The sequence below is a fragment of the Ambystoma mexicanum genome, chromosome 5p (assembly GCF_040938575.1).
Source record: "Ambystoma mexicanum isolate Mex_15411 chromosome 5p, UKY_AmexF1_1, whole genome shotgun sequence".
Lineage (NCBI taxonomy): Eukaryota > Metazoa > Chordata > Amphibia > Caudata > Ambystomatidae > Ambystoma > Ambystoma mexicanum.
In genome coordinates this window covers 400,589,483-400,605,132 of record NC_090930.1, presented here as the reverse complement: position 1 = coordinate 400,605,132, position 15,650 = coordinate 400,589,483, and positions in this window count along the sequence as shown.

The window sequence follows — 15,650 nt, the reverse complement described above, 5'->3', positions numbered from 1 at the left end:
GGTAAAACACTTATTAATTTATTTAAAATTAAGGTATAAAACATTCACTAGAAGGAGGCAACTTATATCATACACAAATATACTTCAGTATTTTAAACTATCAGTTTCTGAGTCATTTAGACTACTTTGAAGGAGGAGCAAAATGGCATTCAGAGTATTTGAAGTAGGAGCAAAAAGGCCTAGGTTAATAAAACATCACTAAAAGAAGATTACAATTATTCTTAGACAGTGCAAATATTTTGAGTTCACCAGAGGAGTTGATTCAATGCAACAGGTTAGGCCAAAGTCAATGGGCTAAAGTCTTGTATAGGATAAAGCAGTTCTTGTAGTTAAACGTAAAAGTGTTTGCCAAAGTTCTCAGAAGTAGTTTTTAAAAGAAAGAATTATATGTTGGGTCACAAGCTGATTAGGCCTGCAAGTTGGGAAAGTTTCAAGCACTTTCAACGCGAGAGGTAAGTACTCTCAGGTCGGTTTTCACAGTACCTTACAATGAAGAAAACGCAGCAGCTGAAGACTTCTGTTCCTGGCAGTTCCTGCAGATATCGGTGTTCCTGAGCCTCAGTCGTGGGGACAAGAGGGAGGAACGGTTGCCACATCCCCAGAGAAGCTCTGCGTGTTGAGAGTTTCACCTGATAACGGGAAGTTTCCTTCACAAATGCATGATTTAGTGTCAACCATAAAGATGAATTGTTTATTTTCTAACTCAGCGTACACCAAGTGTTCCTCGTCTGGGTTTGTAGTCACGGACAGGACTGGGCATGCAAGAGCTTTCTGTGGGCTGTCCTAGTCAGAATACATATTGATACCTGGGAATAAAAAAGGGATGCCTCCCAGTACACTCACTCTCTGATAATGTGTTACTACACATTAGGAATGGCATTGCTTCCGGGCATTGGGGCGCCGTATGATTGGCTTGGCGGGGCAGCTTGTGTTGGTGAGCCGGGCGGGGCAGGCAACTGTGTCTGAGGGGGTCATGGTGGCAGCTGTGTATTTGCTTGGTGTATTTTGTATGGTATTAAGGTGGGCATCTGGGGCATGGGAAGTGTTGCTGCTGTAATATTGAGCCTGCAGGAGTGTATGGATTGTATCCCACTCCCATCCTACTTCTGTACTCCCTCACAAAATGACCAATTTTTCCACATCCCCAACACTGAACTGGTCCTGCTCCACATGTCAACCCATTTGCCCAAATCTATCTCAGCCCCCCTTCCTCCTTGAAATCCCCCTCTTCTACGCTGCTGACCTCCTTGGTACCACTTAGGGTACTGTGACTGAGATCCACCATGACACTGCTCTGTTCGCACTGCTGCCTGCTCTGCTGAGTCTGTTTGAGTAACTGCTGCTACCGCACCCTCAACTGTTATTTTTGCCAACTATTTCTGTACCAGTTTCACTTCCTCAGCCTGCAACCTTTGTGCCCTTTGCTTTTCTTTTCTCTTCCTTTGATCTGCTTCCAAAGATGTATAATTATACTCTGTATTTTGGCCCACCTTTTCGCTTCTAGACCCACAATCTGTTCAATAGCTTTATGTACCTCCTTGGGCAATCCCCTATTGATAACAAAATAGAAAAAAGATTCTTTACTGGAGGAAGAGTTTCTGACCCACCTACATCTGCCTTATCAGACCGCGGAGCGGCAGAGAGTGGCAGTCGTGCAGTGAGCCTACCCTGCTGAGTCTGTCCACCCTGTCCATTCCTTACTGGAGGAGGAGTTTCTGACCCACCTACATCTGCCTTACCAGACCGCGGAGCGGACGCGAAGTGGCGGAGAGTGGCAGTCGTGCAGTGAGCCTACCCTGCTGAGTCTGTCCACCCTGTCCATTCCTTACTGGAGAAGGAGTTTCTGACCCACCTACATCTGCCTTACCAGACCGCAGAGTGAATGCGAAGTGGCGGAGAGCGGAAGTTGTGCTGTGAGCCTACCCTGCTGAGTCTGTCCACCCTGTCCATTCCTTACTGGAGGAGGAGTTTCTGACCCACCTACATCTGCCTTACCAGACCGTGGAGCGGATGCAGAGTGGCAGAGAGTGGCAGTCGTGCAGTCATGGCTGTCGTGACTGGAATGATTGCGGCCTCCCTGTCCCCCATTGAGGATGAAAATAGCCACCTACGAACTTTGCGTCCCCGTCCGCAGCCAGATAAATCTTTGCACTCTGAAATGCTGGGACCTATGGACCTGCTGCCAAATACCATCAGACCCTTGAAAACTGTGACGAAAAAGGCAGGAAAAAAAGATGCAAAGCTTGCTCCGCACCTGCTTGGGCCTAGCTTGAGTCCAGCACTTAACGTTGCATCGAAAAACCATGAAACCTTGGTTACTTCATTATAGCTTTCGACGGGGCTGTGCTCGCAACCAAGCCCTGAGGACAGTTCTACATACAGTCCCATAAACATACCCGCCGGGTCACCTCCCGCTCGCTTACCGGCTTTCCCCAGAGGGGGTGCTGAGTCTGCAGTTGGGTCGTCGTCTTCAGGCCGGTTCGGGACCGGGCTCTTGTTGTCTTCTGTGGACTGCGGTCCCCAGCTGGTCGACGATCATTGTGGAGTCCGTGGGCTCCGTTACTCCCCTGCCCCCTCTCTCGCCAAGGCAACTCGAAGCACAGCCGAGGAGGGGAAGGTTCGGTGCCTGGAGCCGGGCGCGGAGTCGCGGGATGCCTCGGTGTGCCCCGCTAACTCAGCTACCTCAGCTTGCGTGGTCCGAAGTCTTGTCCATGCGGAGGGTAGTGGCCCTCAGTTGCGGGACACCCCGCAGGAAACGGCGGACCTGGCGGACCTCTCGTTCTGTCCTGGAGAAGCCCGCTCAGAGGAAGGTGAAACTGAAGCGTCATCGGAACAGGGGCTCAGCAGCCCTGTTATGAAGCATGGGCCACGCCCCCCTGGCGGGCAGCAGCTGCAACTACCGGCCGATAATACGGGCCCAAACCTAAAGAAACGCCCCCGCCCAACACAAAACTCAACTCAAGTAAAGAGGAAAAGATGTGTCAGACTTAGAACTGACAAACACAAGTCTGCAAGACTGAAACAGCCTCTAAATACAGCGAGATCACTCAGACCTGCTCTTTCCCCCCTATCATCCTTGGCAAACTTTTTTTTTAAAAAGCAATGAGGGGGCAGGAGCTCTGGTCTACTGAAAGAACTGACGGATGCTGAACTGCTTGACGAAGTCTCCGACTTCCAACCACCAAATAAACAAAGAAGACCAGATGTGGAACCAATGATTACGCCAGCTTTCTCTGATCTTAGTCCCATTCAAACAGATAATCGTGCTGTATGTCCAGTCATCACGGATATACAGATTACACCAGACCATGTAAACTTAAACGTGATTCCTGAAGACTTTGTTTTTGGCCAAAACATTTGACCATCTCCAACCATGATCTCCCTACCTTCTTTATCAACCTACTCACCATCAGCTTCATCTAAAGACCAAACCCAAATCTTAGAAACTGGCGTCAAACCGGGGCCACAACAAAGGCAACCTAAAGTGGCTACATCAAACCCTTGCCTGCGCTCGCTATCATCAGAAATTGAATCGGAGGACATAACAGGGCCATCGATAGTCCCTTGTAATGGAAAAAAGAGCGCAAATCGAAATGAGGGCGATCAACAACCCAACCTCATCAAAATGTTCATCAAAAAACACTTTTTCAGGACCACAGAGACAGGAGAACCTCACTCCAAGATCACGAGCTAAGCTCCGACAGACCAGGCTTTCCGGTCCCCTCAACTCCTACGCATGGCCCGCACCGAAATGCTACAATACATATCAAAGAAACACCTTTAAAGAAGCAAGATCTATTCTCATACATGTCCACAATCACAATAGCTTTGGCTCCTTTCACTAACCTATATGAATCACTCTACGACACACTAAAGGACCACACAACTTTACAGGCCATGATTCACACAAAGCTCATTTTCCTTGAAGGGCACATTATGGCCCAAGCAGTAAAGGAAAACAAAAAACTTGCCATGTCCAAACATGGTCGACATTTCTTCGTGCCTTCAGACAATTGAAACTGCCTTGAGTCATTTGGTCAAACGTAATTCTCAAACTGCAAGCAGATCCGTCAACTACTCCAAGCCCTTGCATCGACTTGACCACAAACTACTCGCCCAACTCTTCTTTGCCTGTGAAAACCACATTGGCTCATAAAAAATCTTAACTGCCACCTACAAAAACAGTAGTTGGGCCAACTGCAAATACTGTCCTATTAGTTGACGAAGAAGAAAAACAAAATAAACCATCATCTGATACGATGGATCAAACTTATTCCATCTTTGAACCTGTAATTTCTAAACATTCCCGTCCTTTGGGGAATCTGGAAATCGTTGACCCGAAAATACTTCTCAAAAAAACAATCAGCTTTGTGCATAAACCTGTTTCTACAACCCTGGCAGAATCCATCTCTTGTACCGAAGTGTCCCAAAAAGATTGGGATTTTGTAAACTTCCATGACAATCCTATGAATCAAAAAGCAAAAAATTCCCCAAAAACAACAGAGGATTTTTTGTTAAATAAAGATTTGATGAATCTTACAGAACACTTGGATGTTTCCTCCACAGCTTCTCCGGGCCAACCTGCTGACGATATAAATAGATCTTCTCTACTGAGACATCATTTAAACAACTCAGTAGTCAAAGAAGGGATAAGTAAATCCAAAACAAGACAAAAAGAGCACAGACAGCAATTACCAAATCGCTCCCTCACATCGGGTCTGGCTCCCACTTCTACGCAGCCTTCTAAACCGAAATTAGCACCCTAAAAACGTAAGTCCCAGCCCCAAACAAAATAAAACGTACGTAGCTCAGCACTACAGATCGAAAACAAATAAATATCAAAAATCAACAAAGTTCGAGAAACAGCCTCAGAAATGGATTCTCAAACTGGAACAAACCAAAGAAAACCGAGATGAAGTCATACTGAACAGAGGAGGTACTTTGGTTTTGATGCATCTTATCCCAAAGCTAACCCAAATTAAGTCAGATGACCGATGGATAGTAGAACCCAGCCATTATCATGGAAGAGCGATCTGCCATCTACACATTCTCTCAAGAAGAATAAAAAACGTACTGATTAACCGAGAGAGGGACTTCCAAACCTAGGATACCATCTTTCGCTAGAGAGCGACTCGGCAGAGCAGGAAAAACTCAAAAGCTCTGAACCTTTACAAAGTAAAGTACGAACAAATAGCAAAAATAATCATCATCTGCAAACTCAACCTACTTCTAGTACAACCTTTCGTAAACTAAGAATCCCCTCATGATCCCCAGTAATGGAAAGGTTCCATACTTCAAAAGTGAGTTTCTCGTCTAAGAATCAACTTATCTCGCAAGATTATCTAACACTACCTAGCACAGAAGTAAATTCAAACGCAGAAGAACCTGAAGGCAAACTTAGTTCTCATAGAGAACGGAAAGAAAGCCACAGGAAGCCTTCTAAAACTATTCAAACTGAGAAAGGTAGCCAGTCGGTGCCATGTGAAAACATCCGTTCCTCCTCTAGTTTCTGGGCCTGGCTACCGAAAGCTTTATCAACGCAGCGGTCATAATAGCAGCCGAAGAGCCTTTTGGAAGACTCGCCAGCACCCATCGAGAACGCTTCCCTTGAACTTATGCTTGGTTCCTGGAACACAAGGGGCTGCTTACATCTAACTTCCCCCAGTGATGTTAACCTGGGTTCTTTTGACTTACTGTGTTTCCAAGAAACTTGGTTGACAATAAACCCTTCGCTTGACGGATATGAACTTTTCTTGGCTCCAGCATCGAAAGACCCAACAGGCCGACCCTCTTCGGGCTTGCTTACGGCCTGCCGGATGGACAACGGTCTTTCAGTGTCTACTATTCTCGTTGCCAATTTTTCTCTACTAGCACTTTTGCTAACCTGGTCGCAACAATATCCAGAAGAACCTCAACAACAACCTATTTCCATAGCAATCCTCAATGTGTACTGGAATCCAGCAGCAATCAACCAAAAATAATTCCTTGAACTAATTGAAAATACTATCGACGAAGTACAGTCTACCCACAACACTTATCATATCCTTATATGTGGAGACCTGAATGCAACCTATAACCAAAAAAAACAGCAAGAAAACCTTGCCCGGTGTACAATGTGGTGAAAAGTGGCTTAACTTGATGAACTCAAGAAAATTTCACAACTTGGATATGACATACAAAAACAATGATCGCCTAGCTGCATGGACAAACGGAAAAACAACGTCAACTATTGACTACATCTTCATTTCTGAGCCCATCCTGACATTGACAACCTCCTTTGATGTTCTTCATACAGTTGCCAGCAATCATAACATCTTGCTGACCACTTGGAAGTCATCCCATTTGAATTATGACAGGATGAAGATCGGGTTAGAACAAAATTCTCAGGGAAATAGACTGCGCCTTACAGCCCATAATATTAAAGATCTTACAAACGTTTACAAGAAAACAGGCCACGCTCTCAATACATATTCAGTTGACTACGCTCCCTGCTGTCGCCTTATAGAAAGCCTAGAAGAAAACAAAATGAAAATCTACGAAAGGCAAACCATTCGTATGACAAACCTTTGGTCCAGAAACGCCGCGACCTTAGGAAAGCTAAGAGATCTGCAAGAAGCCTACCACTGGTGGAAGGAAAGGTAGCCATTCAAAACGCTACTAGAAAATAGAAAGCATGGGTGGGATCGTACAGATGGAAGCTTCATCAACAAGACGCGGAAGCCATCCTAAAAACAATCTGCACTAACAATTCTAGGGAATTTTGGTTGTTACTGAATAAATTGTCTGCGGAAACCAGTTTGGAAACTACGAACAGCATCAGCGAAGCCACTTTGGCAGATCACTTTAGACGGCTTTTCAAACTCCCTATGGAATCTCCACTTGACGATAGTGAAGGTCCTAACCAGCTCCACCAATGGACGAAACTGGATGACCTCGATGACATACAAGATATCCTTAGAAAACTTAAAAAGTCTTGTGCGCCGGGCCCCGACGGCATCACCAATTTCGATTTAAAATAATTTCCGGACGAATGGGCAATATTCATAAGATCTGTCTTTTCAAGATGTGTGGCTTCTCGATCTGTCCCTCCTTCATGGCTTTCTGCAATTGTGATTCCTATATATAAGAAAGGAGACAAACATGATCCTATAAATTACAGCCCAATTGCCTTATTGGACCCAATAGGAAAAGTCTTCAGATCTCTGCTTCTAAAACAATTCCAAAACTGGGCTTCTCATGCGCCATGTAATGACAACTTTCAAACAGGCTTAAAAAAGAAACCTAGGAACCACAATCAACATCTTTTTGCTAACTATTCTGAAAAGCAAAGTGAATCAGGGTAGCCTTAGACTATTCACTGCATTTATAGACTTCTCCCAGGCTTTTGACATAGTCGACCGCACTAGACTCTGGGACAAACTGGTAACCTGGGACTGTCCAAAAGCTATTCCTAACCCGATCAAAACTCTTCATACAGATACTAACATCAAAGTGCGGCTAAATCAACAAGGCCTTCTATCTGCCCACATTGAGACAAGAAGAGGTGTTAAGCAGGGGTGCCCGTTGGCCCCAGCTCTTTTCCTGGCTTGCATGGGGGACTACCAATATTCAGAAGCTCATGTTAGATAATTTTCCCCTAAACTTACTCAGACAAATATAAGCAGACTTATACAGTACGCTGATTATCTTATCCTTCTCGATCTGACCCAGATAGGACTACAGCGCCAACTCAACAACCTGCACAAATTCTCCATCGAAAACAATCTTGAAATTAACATTGAAAAGACAAAGATAATGATTATGGAACGAGCCACAAAGAAGTTGGAAAATTTCAATCGGTCACTAGATAAGATTTCCATCAAGAAAGTTAAGAAATTCAAATATCTAGGCGTGGTCCTTGATAACTCCACAAAAGGGCTGGCCATTCAAGAAGCTCTCTTCTCAAAAATCCAAAGTCTGGGGACTAAAGGGAAAGCCATAGATAGGAAATTTGGCAAATTTTCAACTATCCCACTGTTAAACTTTTACAAATCTAAGGTGGTTCCTATGGTGACTTACGGCTCGGAGGCGGTGCCCAACTTGCACAAAGCTCTTTAGCCCAAATTGGAAGCTTATTTTTGGAGGACAGTTTTATGATTGCCAAACTCAACCCCAGTGACGCTAATTCGACGAGAACTAAGTCTGCTTTCCCTGCAAGACACTGTTGAATGCATACACTGATGCTGTATCGGAAATGTGTCCTGCAAAATCCTTCTTTTCTTCATGGGCTGGTGCTTAAAGAAATCCAAACATCAAATTGCAAACTGCTCAACGCGTGGACAATACAAAATCTTACTCTATTAAAAAGCATAGAGTGCACAGAAGACGATCTGATCCACAATCCATCTAGGATTGTTAAAAAAACAAAGGAGATGGACTGGATCCGTACTTTAAACACAGCAGCTGGAAGCAAAATTACATCTCATCTGCCACCAATATGGAATAAACTAAATGTGCTCCAGTTTTACATCAAAAACCTAATAATGCGAGCAAGACTGAATCTTCTTGACTCAAATGAAATGCGTCACATCAGAGGTCTGGCGCCGACTAATATCTGTAGATTCTGTCACAAGAACAAAGAGAAAATTCGCCACCTAATTTTGTCCTGCCCTGGAATGAAAGAGGTTAGGTTTCCTTACATGAAATATCTTCTTCGGCATTCATCTATCTTTGACGAAGACATATGGGGGTCAAGGATGATCAGTGGAGACAGAACATCATGGCTATTAGCCACTTTTAAGATCCTTAAACAGCTAACAGAAAAACTGGAGCTTAAGCAAAATCAAACTGATTAAATCTTCACATCTATGGCTTTTCTTTTCCTCTCCTCTCTGTAACTCTATGTGCCGTCTAAAGAAATTATTTTTCATCAGAATGATGAACCTGGACAAGATAAAGGAAATACCCGTAAATGTTGTAAAAATCAATCATTTGATTAAATTCAACAATAATAAAATAAAAAAATAAAAATAACAAAATTGAAATTTGGAACTGATCGGTCCCACTGTTCCTCCGTCTCTGCCCTCCACATCTCCTGCACCGTCCAAACATATTGAGCAGGGTCTTCATCATCCCCCACTGTATACTGCATTATGGACTGCAAATCCGGTGTATCAGGATATGCCAGCCAAAGTGCAGCCCACATCTGCACTCTGATGTTGTTAAAGTGTGCTCTATAATGTACATCATTGTCTATTTTAACTCTGGGGTATCCAGCATTAACCCAAACATCCCCTGTTTGATCTCCTTTCATTTGCTACAAGCAAACCTTTTATATCTCCCAGTGCTAAAGGGATTATAGCTGTTTGTTTTTCAAAAGTGTATATCCATTTCTCAGCACCTGCAGTGAGGGGTGGGAGCACTTTTATCAAGTTTCTTTTGTCCATCTGGGCCCAAGGTACATATGGCGCCCTCCCAGGGCCTTTATGCAATAATGGCAACTGCGTTCCCACTCCCCTCCTTGCCTTCCTGCCTTTTTCTTTGCCACTGCTTCCCACCCAAATCTGTTCCTCAACTGCGGGCCACACAAGCTCTCTGCCTGTGGGGTAACTGCTGGTATCTCCTCCTCATCCTATAATTCATACACTGTGTCCCATACGCCCTCCTGCAAGTCTCTGTTTGCATCTCCATCTTACCACAATGTCCCATAGTCTACACTTCCCACTTCTCGTTCAACACACTTCCCCTTCTCAATATGCACATCTTTGATTGCAGTACTGTCTAGTCTAAACAAAATGTCTCCAGCCCTTCATTCGTCGAATCCACACGCTGATTTTCTTCCTTCTTCCAGGACCATGCCAATTCCACTTGTGCCGCCTTTAAAGCCTCTTCTAATGCTTTCTGTGGTTTTCTATCCAGTGGTAATACAGTCTTCATGTTCATTTGGTACGGGGGTGCTAACATAGATGGGGTGGTGTAGCGTATGAGGGCCCATACGTTGGGTTGGTATTTCCTGTCGCGGGAAGGTTTGGATAACACCCTACTGGGGGCAGGGTGACTGTTCAGGTACTGCTGCCTTAACTACACTCGGGGTTGGGCTGGTGTCACACTGGGATTTGCACTTGTCATTGTCCTCTATGTCCTCCATAATTCTAAAATCTGTTTCCTCCTTTGAGCTTTTTACCTTTATATTTGTCAGCCAGAAATGTGTACATGTGTTCCTTTTTCCCTCTATTGTTTGTACCCAGCTCTGGCCATGGGAAGAACATTCCCTCCTGTGTCTCCGCCACCCACTGCTTATGATATTTCTCAATTGTATCCTTGTCCAATGGCAATGTACTACACATGTACACTAAAAGTATAATAACCCCCATGATGAAAAAATTTGAATGCAAAGACGTCACACCATATACAGAATATAATTTGTCTTATGTGTTCCTTCCAGTCCTTTGCTCCCACACCCCTGTCACCCCCTACTTACACTCCCTTCTCTCTAACTCACTCTCTCCATGCTCACAGCACTCTTCCCACACCCAATACCCACACTACTTCTTCCACAGGGCCTCCCTCACTACAGAATACAAATGTAAACACTAAAACAACAAGCTAAAGCAATAAACTAAAATAACAAGCACTACTTCACCTTATTCCCCACCTGAAATATATTGGGCACAGGAATCCAAGCTCTCTAATTATACAGAGCCCCTACTTCTGTATTCTCTTAGCTCATTTCAAAATACGGTGCCATCTTCTTCCCTACGTTGGAAAGTATCCCACTTCTCTGTTTCTCTTCTTATATACTTATAATAATAATAATAATAATAATAATTTGGCATTTATATAGCGCTACGAACCCTCAGGTATCTGAGCGCTGCTTATTATTACCCATGGTGTGTGGTGCTCATTTATCGACCTCGGAAGGATGAAAGGCTGAGTTTGGCCCCGCCGGGATTCGAACCTGCGTTGGCAGGCTCTGCACTGATGTCAAAGCGAGCGCTCTACTCGCTGTGCCACTTGACCGGCTTATAATAATAATTTCAAAAAGATATATAACTGCCACGTGGTCTTTTCACACTACTCAAGTCAGTCACACACCATTCCACCATACACCCTCGTCTCCTCCTCTTCAACACACACAACCCCACACAAACCTTTTCTACGCATTTCCCCAACTTCCCTCTCAGCATCTGTTCCTGTTGTTTTCACCCGCAAGAGGTATGCTTACATCAGCATGTTCACCCAAGCTCCTCTGTCCCATTAACGGCCTGCACAATCCTAGGTGCTAGGCCCTGCTCCAAAGAGCAGACAGGAATTATGTCAAAACGGCTCCTGTAAACCACTACGGGTTGCGCGCTTGAGCTGGTCGCTGCAGGTGGGTGCAGCCCCACCAGATGTGCGGCCTGGAATCCTCCATCTCTGCTGAAAACCTGGGATCATGTTGGGTTTACCAAATTTGTAGAGTAACCCCTCAACCCTGACAACAGAAAAATACAACTGACTAGGGAAAAAGGCCCAGCACACCTTTTGACCGTAGAACAAGGTTTAATCTCACAAAAATACAAGTATGTGGCAGCAAAGAACTCTGCTGCCACGGAGAGTTCTGGCAAAAACAGCATGAACAAAAGGTTTTAAAGGTACAAAGCTTCATAAGTGACATACACTACACCGGTTACAAATCCAGGTAGCTGGTTAGTGTGACCCTATACACATATAGCCTGCTCCATACGAGATGCCAGGCGATTGGCCCCAGCATCGTCGGTCCATCTCCGTCCACATGGGGGATCTTCTCCTTGCATCATCCAGTACAAAGACGTTAATTGGTAATTTGATTACACAATTAATTAGGTCATAGCCCTGCAGGCCACCATGGCACCAAGCACATGAGCGAGGTGGCTACTTTTGATGTCGTGATAATCTTCTCAGAACTACCTGAACCCCAGTTCCTTTCCCAGACGTGCCTACTCCTCCATGACTTTTCCACGCGTGGCATGAATTTGCTACCGTCTCCCCTGGCACCTTGCAGCACAGATCACATGAACTGATGGTGGGGGCAGGACGCCCCTGCTCTTGATGATGGATGGATGACTTCACAGTTTTATGGACATGGGTCTTGGCTGCTCAGTGTACTTGAATGCGTAGGTCTTGGGCTTGGGAGTCTACGGCGGCTATAACTTAAAGATCTGGACTGGCGAAGGCCTAAAGCCCTCACCTCCCTTCTAATGGGATAGCTTCTTCAAAGGTCCATTCCAGCCCTCTCTTGGCCTTACAGGGCACATTCCTTCTGGGTTGCATGTACTACTGATAAGCCACAATAAAGAAATGTGTGTGATCATAAAACTAACCTTCTACAGAGCTACCAGGTCTGCGAGCAAAGAACGCACGCACAGCCTTCTAACCCTCAGGACTGAATTTAAGCATACTAGCACAACCATGGCACTAGGCCTCAATTTGAAGATGGCGTCTAACTTCTAAAAATGGAGTTTCATTACATATGTGATATTAATGCCGAAGTTCACTACAATCCAGCTTCTATGGGTGAACCCCCTCCATTCTCCTAGCTCTCACCACTGCATCTCCTTCTACAATCGTCTCATTGTAAATCGCAGAGGAGCCTTGGACTTTTGTCCCTGCTTCCCAACAGGAGCTAAGACTGTATTTTCAAACACTTTAACCCCTGCTTCAAAACCTGTGATTCTGAGTCCCTTTACACTGGCGAGTGCTGTGCACACCTCTGTCGATGCGCCCATAACTGTGATTGACAGTGCGCCGCAGAGTGACTGATTTTCCTGGGTGGGAGAGCGGGTCGCCATAACGTGCTTGAGCCTCTTGAGTTAAATGAGTCTGGTGAGAACAATTTGCACATGGAGCTTGTGAATGTGGCAAACCATATTACAGCCATGAGTGCAAATGCAAATGTAAACACAAGCAGAAATATAAATACAAACTCTGCCATTGTGATTCACTCTGTTGCTGGGACTGTCGTGGGGACTGACGGCCTCAGCTTGAGAGCGGACGATGATTGATTTATTGATTGATTTATTTATAGAGCGCTTTACACCAAGGCATTGGATGATGTACTGGAGGTAGACGCAGTGGTTCAGAGGGAGAAACCATGGGAAACTTGGCAATTCCCGCGAGCTCTGCCGAAAGACTGTACAATCCAAGTTCACGATCAAGTGATTGGATGTGTAGATGTAGCCCTCTATGAAAAATCGGGACTGGGTTTAGGGCTCAATATCGCCTCTAACCCCAACATAAACACTTTAGCAGCTGTAACCAAAGCTAGGGGATGGGGGTAGGAAGTGGCTTAGCTCAGGAAGAGGGCTCAGAAGGTGTAGCCATGGCTGTTCTGACAGCCGCCGAAACAGATATTGGGATATTAGGCCCTGACATGGAGGCCTGCTTACTGTCCACTAGTGCAATGGATGGGGCCAATTTATCGACATCAGTAACAACAAAGGAACTGATCCATGAAAACCGGCTACACACACCTAACCCATTATTGATCCCCAATATGAACTCAAGGGTAGCAATTAATCTTGCAACATCAACGTCATTTCTATTAAACCCTTCCTGTAATTTGCAGGAATTGCCAGAAGCAGTGAACATTTTGGAGGTGGTGATGGCCAGAACCTGTTGGGCTCAACCAAAGTTCAGGTGGCTCAGGCAGTCTAGGTCTCCATCTATAGACCTTGCCCAAGTGGTGGGTGGTACCCAAAAGCAAACTTTAAATCGGGCTGGGGGTTCAAAACAACATAGAGGAATGATAACATCCTTTTCCCCCAAAAAAATCAGTGTCCATCGGGTCTGGCCTATTGCCATTTGGGAGGTGACTGATACAGAAATATTGCCAGGGCTGTCCAATCTGGTGCAGCTGTTTCCGGACAAAATCATAACACCCTTCCATATCCAATATCAGTGGGTTCACAAAGGGCCCCATCTGTATTTCTAGGAAACCTCACACCAGTTACTGCTAAGGGCTTTGCTTCACAAACTACGCCTGATGGACCCAACCATTTGGAAAGGGGATTTGGGGCCCTCTCAGACCAACAGAGTAGTACCCCAGGACATAGAGGGCCCAATTCATGGAATATTTGCCTGGTTCAAAGTGAATTTGCACTGCTGAAAAGTGACTTTACACTGCCAACACAAACCAGGGCAAAGTCTGGGCAAAGTCATAAAATCAAGGACCCATCAAAATTGTGTGCCATGTTACACACTAAGGTCCTTTCATGGAGGGATATATCACAGCACTAAAGGAAAATGGACCTCAAGTTTCAAATTAAAAGGCTGAAATCCCTAAAGATCGAACAGACACATCGATGCTAGGATGAGCCGCGGGAGCCCACCATGAGATTGTTGGATTAAGCACCTCTCAGAGTGTTGAAAAATAAATCCTGATTCGTGAGGTTGTGGAATCCCAAAGTGGGCAGCTAGATGGAGCTGTCTGTGAAGAACTAGAATGCCTGTAAGCAGCACGCGGGGAAGGGTCCCTCGATGAACAAGTACCACTGGGACCTCTGACAGCCAGCCGAGATATAAAATCAGATTCACATAATATTCATAGACTTGAGAGAGAGTTGGAGGGGGTGGAATCAATATGGGAAATTTCAAGATCATATACAATATTTGAACGAAGAAGAAAGATGGGTAGAGTAAGACAAGCAGCGAAGTCAAAGAACCAAAAACCACAATCGCTGATAAGATCTAATGATTCAAGAACATACTTCAGAAACCTCTCAAATCCTCCAACAAAATCGGGGCGAGTCAAAAAAAAAGTTTAAAAACCAAATAATAAGGCCAGAGTGGATCCATCTAAGGAGCCTGATGAACCGGTGTTGGAGCTGGCGGAGTATAAAATAGATGAGGAGGATGTGGTCCAGAGCTCGAACTTGAATTGGTCAGTCTACTCAATAGGAAATGAGGAGATGATCATCGACATCGAATGTGATAGCATAATACATGTGGCCACTCAACAGCAGGGGAGTTGCTAGGGGGGGGTAAGGGGGCTATAGCCCCTGATCTTTTGGTTGTAGCCCCGGATAGAATCTCAGGAGCTACAGCCAAAAGACTAGCTAGCCCCCAGTCCCAACAGTTCCGACATCAACGTAGCCCCAGGTCTTTTCCAGACCTAGCAACTCCCCTGCTCAACAGTCTATTCAGCAAGTGAAGGCTGAGGCTCAAGAAGTCAGGCTCCAAACTTTAGCTGAAAAGCGACAGGCAGCAGATGCTAGATTCGGTTTAAACCAGAAAACTAGCACACCCAATAAATCTCCTGAAGCTCGAAATGGCTCTTCCGTGGTATCCAGCAAGGGAAGTGAGGGATGAGTAGATAGAGATAAAGACTGACTTGTTTCTAACCTGGGCCCAGAAGAGCTCATTAGCAGAAAGTACCTCCGATAAAAATATGCTGGCATGGAAAGGGGAGCACAAATCAATGTACATCACCAACAATTTCAGTGAAAAGGGGCAAAGGAAAAATTAAACAAATGATGAGATACAAAAGGCTGCACCTGCAGAATGCAGCCTTTTGTACTGGAATATGTATGTACGGCCTTTTGTAAGCGCCGTTTAGACTTAGATCTCAGAATTACTTGGGGCATGAAATCGGGTGATGTATCCACCAAACATGACAGATGTTTTAACAGGGCATGAATAGTTTAGCTAGTGGG